Source organism: Symphalangus syndactylus, chromosome 7 (assembly GCF_028878055.3).
Source record: "Symphalangus syndactylus isolate Jambi chromosome 7, NHGRI_mSymSyn1-v2.1_pri, whole genome shotgun sequence".
NCBI lineage: Eukaryota > Metazoa > Chordata > Mammalia > Primates > Hylobatidae > Symphalangus > Symphalangus syndactylus.
The window spans coordinates 6837269-6843302 of record NC_072429.2 but is presented as its reverse complement, the minus strand read 5'-3'; the positions used below and the strand labels follow the sequence as shown (position 1 = coordinate 6843302).

Below are 6034 nucleotides of genomic sequence, written 5' to 3'. Positions count from 1 at the left end.
GGCGGCCGCCGCCATGATGCTTGTTTGCTTTCAATGAAAACGAGGGGGGCGCGGAGGAGGAGGCGTCGGCGTCGGTGGCGGCGGCGACGGCGGCGCGGAGGCGAAGGCAGCGGCGGGCGCAGCGAGGAGGGCGAGGCCGGGGGCCGAGAGGGCGGGAGGGCGTAGTGGCGGCCCGTCGGGGCGGCTGAGGCGGGCAGCTGAAGCAGTGGCTCTTGGAGGGGGAACAAAGAGCAGCGACTAAGGCGGCAGAGGAGCGGCGGCGGTGGCGGCGCTGCAGCAGCGGGCGGGACTGGTATGGTGGTTCCACAGGTCAGACCCCGCTGCACTCACAGGGAGGAGGAGGCGGCAGCGGCGGAGGAAGGCGGCGCACCGCGAGAGGTGAGCGAGGCAGGCCGGAGGCCCGGTCGGGGCGCCGCTCCTCTCTCCGGCCGCGCACGGACCGCCCCCGTCGGCCGGGCTAGGTCGCGGGCAACTTTGGTTTCGTGGGCGGCGGTCCCTCTGCTCCGCAAGCTGGCTGCTGTTGGGGGCCCCCTCGATGCGCCGCGATCCCGCCCCGCCCCGGGCCGCGCCCCCGTGCCGAGTCCCTGGGAGGGGGGCGTTGATTGACGGCGGCGGCGGCGGCGCGCAGAGGGGAGGGGGCCGGCGCTGGGCTCCCGGATCCCGGCCGGTCCCGGCTGCCGTCACCGGAGGAGGCGAGTCCGTGTCCCGGGACTCGTGGCCGAGATGGGTGGCAACTTTTGAGGAGCGACTCTGTGGGTGGCGCGCTGTGTGGAGTGTGGAACTTCGCACTCCGTGGCCGCAGTTAATGTCAAGCGGGAAACCAACTGCTTATCCCCTCCCCTAAAATGTTTTTAAAATTCAGTTTAACGCAGATTTTGAGGGAGAGGACGGGATGGATTACAGGTTAAAGAAGCACTTGGCATGCAGTGAAGATACTTATTTTATAGCATTGCGAAGGATTCGGAGATTGTACTGGTTTCTAGAGGAAGTTTTCTCTGGTAACCCAAATTGCATCCCTCCTTTTTGTTTTTCAACACTAATCGTTTTCTTTGGAAACTTCCTTTGACTCTTTACCTCCTTCACCTTCCCCGAAGAGCCTGCTAGCCAACACCTGTAGCCTTCTGTTTTTAACTGTTATTGCCATTGACAACATGGTGAATGGTCATCTCGCTTGACCTCCTTGGATTTGTTGTTACTGTGTTAAGCTGACGTGTTTTAGTTAATCTGCTTGAATTTGAGTTCCCATACTTACCTGTTTTCCAGGTGGATTGTCTCATTGTTAGTGCTGAATCTTCTTGCCTACTTGTATCTGGGAGTTTAACTTTGAAGAGGAAGAGAGTGAATATCAATAACTGAAAAATAAAATGGTGTGTAGTAGCACTTTGTGTTTTTTACAATATACTAGAATTTACCACTCCAGAACAGATTTGTAGACTGTAGGAGTGGACGTGGGCCATTGATCAAAAGGGCGTAAAGGCATTTTTGGGGAATTGCTGTGAAGACATTTATCACAGTCTTTATTTAATTTATTTATCGTTTTTGAGACAGGATCTCATTCTGTCACCCAGGCTGGAGTGCAGTGGCACAGTTCTCGGCTCACTGCAGCCTTCGCCTCCTGGGTTCAAGCGATCCTTCTGCCTCATCCTCCTGACTAGCTAGGACTACCGGCAGACACCACCACGGCTAATTTTTTAATTTTTTGTAGAGTCTTGCTTTGTTGCCCTGGCTGGTCTCCAACTCCAGGGCTCAAGCGATCTTCCTTCCTTGGCCTCCCAAAGTGCTGCAATTACAGGCATGAGCCAACATGCCTGGCCATCGCAGTCTTTAGAATGTGATGACTTTTAGAGTAAAATTTAGAATAAAAATTGCTTAATGTCTTTAGATCTGTGATGTACTCCAGGTATTTTGCTTTAAACAAAATATGTGAACAGCTGCTAATGAGAAAACAGACCTTTCTAGATGAAGGTGACTTGCCCATGATACTGTAGTTACGAGGGAAAGGACCGGGTTTGTGTGCGTGTGAGAGCACATGAGTGTGTGACCTAGTTGCTAGAGGTTCTTTTGGGAGGGTAGAGGGTATTTTAATGGTTAGAAGTTATTTCAGGTCACTTCTCAGTAGGTGAACGAGATGCTTAATGAAATGATCAAAAAAGATTATGTAATTGCCAGGCAGGGTGGCTCACCGTGTAATCCCAGCACTTTGGGAGGCTGAGGAAGGAGAATGGCTTCAGCCCAGGTGTTTGAGACCAGCAAAACCCTGTCTCAGAAAAATGTAAAATAACATATATAAAGTCTGTGGTAACTGTCACAACTTAGTGAGACCTTGTCTTGATCAGTTTTTAAAAATGGTGACAAAAGACAGATTTTCTTGTGAGACTGAAGATTTTCTCTGAAAGTCAGTCATTAGATAATTTCCATAGTGTCTTGATAGTGGTGATGCAGCCCGAGCGGCTCCTTTTGAAAGCCTGTTCAATTTGTAGGTGTTTTCAGGGTTCTTAAATGTTGTTGGCAAAGTAAAACTACACTTATTGGGAAATTTCAAACTTAACTTTTGAGCAGACATAAGGTTGGTTTATAGAACTTGGTCCTAACTACAAATGTGTAAAGGCATTGTAGGACTTTGCCCACTGTACCTGTAGTTTAAAAGTATGCATTTTATGCCAGGCGCGGTGACTCACACCTGTAATCCCAGCACTTTCGGAGGCTGAGATGGGTGGATCACCTGAGGTCAGGAGTTCGAGACCAGCGTGGCCAATATGGTGAAACTCTGTCTCTACTAAAAATACAAAATTAGCCAGGTGTGGTGGCGCGTGCCTGTAATCCCAGCTATTCAGTAGGCTGAGGTGGGAGAATTGCTTGAACCTGGGAGGCAGAGATTGCAGTGAGCCCGGATCACGCCACTGCACTCCACCCTGGGCGACAAGAGTGAAAGTCCATCTCAAAAAACAAAAAAAAAATATGCATTTTGGTTAATGCTTAGACATTCCAGTACCTATATTTGCCTTCTTATATTCTTTAAAGCATAGACCTTTTTCATAGTGCAACAGAAAAGGATAATATATGTAAGACATATTGGAATAAATGGTTAAGGCAGCCCACAGCTGTATTCGGGCCACTAGGGGTGAGGGATCCATATGTTCGGCACAGTTAGAACCCATTCCCATACGCAAGGTCCACTGGTTTGGGAAGCTCTGTTTGAAAGCATTTACTACTTTGGAAAAGTCCTAATAGGCTCAGCTAAAAATGTATGTTTTACTGGGAAAACCAAAGAGTTGGATATGTAGATATCTTTATACCCATTACTCATACAGTCATTTTATAACAAAGTGTGATTAATAAAACACTGTGTATGTGAAATTAAGAATTGCTGAGACTGGGCGCAGTGGCTTATGCCTTTTATCTCAGCACTTTGGGAGGCCAAGGTGGGAGGATCACCTGAGGTTAGGAGTTCGAGACCAGCCTGACCAACATGGAGAAACCCTGTCTCTACTAAAAATACAAAATTAGCCGGGTGTGGTGGCACATGCCTGTAATCCCAGCCACTCGGGATACTGAGGCAGGAGAATCGCTTGAACCTGGGAGGCAGAGCCTGCAGTGAGCCGAGAGCACGCCATTGCACTCCAGCCTGGGCAAAAAGAGTGAAACTCCGTCTCAAAAAAAAAAAATGCTGAATAAACTGTGAACATATACTGTATGCATAGCTGGGGTGCGTTAGAATATAATGGAATGCACTGTATTTTGGTACTTGAATAAGTAATTAGCGAGGTGGGGGATTATTTGAGCCAAGATGGGGACTCATTTAGGCTGTCTCCACTTTACCCTTCTCTGGTCTTCACCTCCTTCATCCATTTATATTTTCTTGGTAACTTAAGTTACATGTTAAGGTATGTACTGGCCATAGTGTTTTAACACTGAGAATTCAAAGACAAATAATACTCCGATTTTGCCTTCTCGTAGCGTATAGGCTTAATAGGTGCACAGAGGGCTGTGGGAGAACACAATAGAGAATAATTAAACTTGTGGAAGGTGTGGGGGCAGTTTACGGAAAATAACGCTGAATAGGAATTTGCCAAACTGGGGAGAGGGAGTCATGTCAAACAGAAGGAACTGTGGGTGCACTGAGGTGTCAAGTGTTAGGGTAAGGCTAGTGATAAGGTGTTACTGGAACAGTGGGAATGACTTGAGATGAGCCTGCAAAGGTGTGTCTGGTCTAGATTTTGAAGGACCATGCTTGCTAAGCTAAAAGTGAAGTTTATACCTTTATCTTACAGCAGAAGAGAGAGCCAAAATATTTTTAGCAGAGGAGCAAGGTGATTCAGAGATCACTTTGGCATCCCTGTGGAGAATAGAGTGGAGGCCCTACAAGTATATATTTGAGATAGTATGGAGTTAGTGACTTTGAATCTGTTTTTTTCTTTTTTTTTTGAGATGAAGGCTCACTTGGAGTGCAGTGGCGCGATCTCGGCCCACTGCAACCTCCGCCTCCTGGGTTCAAGCCATTCTCCTGCTTCAGCCTCCGGAGTAGCTGGGATTACAGGCTCCTGCCACCACGCCGACTAATTTTTTTGTATTTTTAGTAGAGGCAGGGTTTCACCATGTTGGCCAGGCTGGCTTCAAACTTCTGACCTCAAGTGATCTGCCCGCCTTGGCCTCCCAAAGTGTTGGGATTACAGGCGTGAGCCACCGTGCCCGGCCTGGATCTATTTTTAACTTGGATATGGTGTCTCCTGGGTCTGTGGTCCCTTAAGGGACTTTAGGGCTGTGCCCAGTTGCACTATAATACAGGGTCATTTAAAATCAAAGTGTCAGTATGTTTTGGAAGAAGTTAAAAGCAGTCAAAACAATGAAAGGCATAAAATGGTACTCATGAAAGTTCAGGTGTTGAGAATACTTACCTTCTGAGTTAGGCTTGGGCAGGCTATAGACCTTAAGCTGGAAAATTCAACCCTATGTCCACTTGAAATCAAAGTCACCAAGCTTAAAAAGTTACCAGTATCCTGATGGTTTGCTAGGATATGTATGGGTTGTAAACATTTTGTGAAATTTTGGGGGGAAGGCAGTTTTCTCTCTAGTAAATTATTGGAATTAGAATAGTGAGACTAGCTTAAGGTCTAAGAACTCATACAACTGTTAATTTATACAGTCAATTCTGCTGTAAAGCAACATACAGGTTCCTAAAAATCACTGCTTTGCAGAATTATGCAGTAGAAATGACTTACAAATGGGGTTGGGGTACAACACTCTAAAGCTTTATCAGTGACACATTTAAAAAAGGAACCTGGTAAAAATGATAGAACAGTTTTACACATGTTGAATGGTTAAGAAATATATAGATACTGTAATAAATGTGGCATTTTGCCTTGAAGAAGCCCTGGTTTGCTTGTGGAAAGGGATGTCAGAAAGGTTGCTGCTGGTGAGTTACTGCAAAGTGGTAGAAGAATTACCTATAATCGGATGGAAGGTTGTAACACCAGAAGCTAATAGGTGTGGTTCTTAACACAGTGAACTGACTTAGCTGGTAGGTGTTTGAAGTGTGTTTCATGTATTTCTACACAGTTCCGTTTGACTGGGTGCAGGCTTTCTCCCTTCATCTAGTGTTTATGTGACAGAATAGCACATAAACAGGAAATATGGATTGTGCTCAAATTGTTTTCTAATTTGTGTATCAATCACACTGGAACAGAGTCACCTTTTCCTTTTTTTTCCTTTTCCTTTTCCTTTTCTTTCTTGACAGGGTCTCACTCTGTGTCACCCAGGCTGGAGTGATGATGACTTGCTGCAGCCTTGACCACCCAGGTTCACGCGAGCCTCCTGAGTACCTGGTATCACAGGTGTGTGCCATCACACCTGGCTGATTTTTCTTATTAGTAGAGATGAGGTCTCTCTACATTGCTCAGTTTGGTCTCACACTTCTAGGCTCAATTAGTCCTCCCACGTTGGCTTCCCAAAGTGCTAGGATTATAGGTGTGAGCCACTGCACCTGGCCGAATTCAAGTTTTCTTTTTCTTTTCTTTTCTTTTTTTTTTTTTGAGAC

At 46.6% G+C, this 6034-nt stretch overlaps 1 protein-coding gene across 5 annotated transcripts in view; it reads left to right on the top strand.

The window, feature by feature from the left end:
* Positions 1 to 248: 248 nt before the first annotated feature.
* Positions 249 to 6034, top strand: part of CNOT6 (CCR4-NOT transcription complex subunit 6) — an 81488-nt gene continuing 75702 nt past the window's right edge. For 4 of the 5 annotated variants that reach the window (XR_010121634.1, XM_055284926.2, XM_055284924.2 and 1 more), the window contains exon 1: positions 249 to 378. The gene's annotated coding sequence lies outside the window, so the exon portion shown is untranslated. Of the gene's footprint in view, positions 379 to 1263; positions 1368 to 6034 lie in introns of all 5 variants that reach the window. The other variant, XM_055284925.2, reaches the window with a different exon arrangement.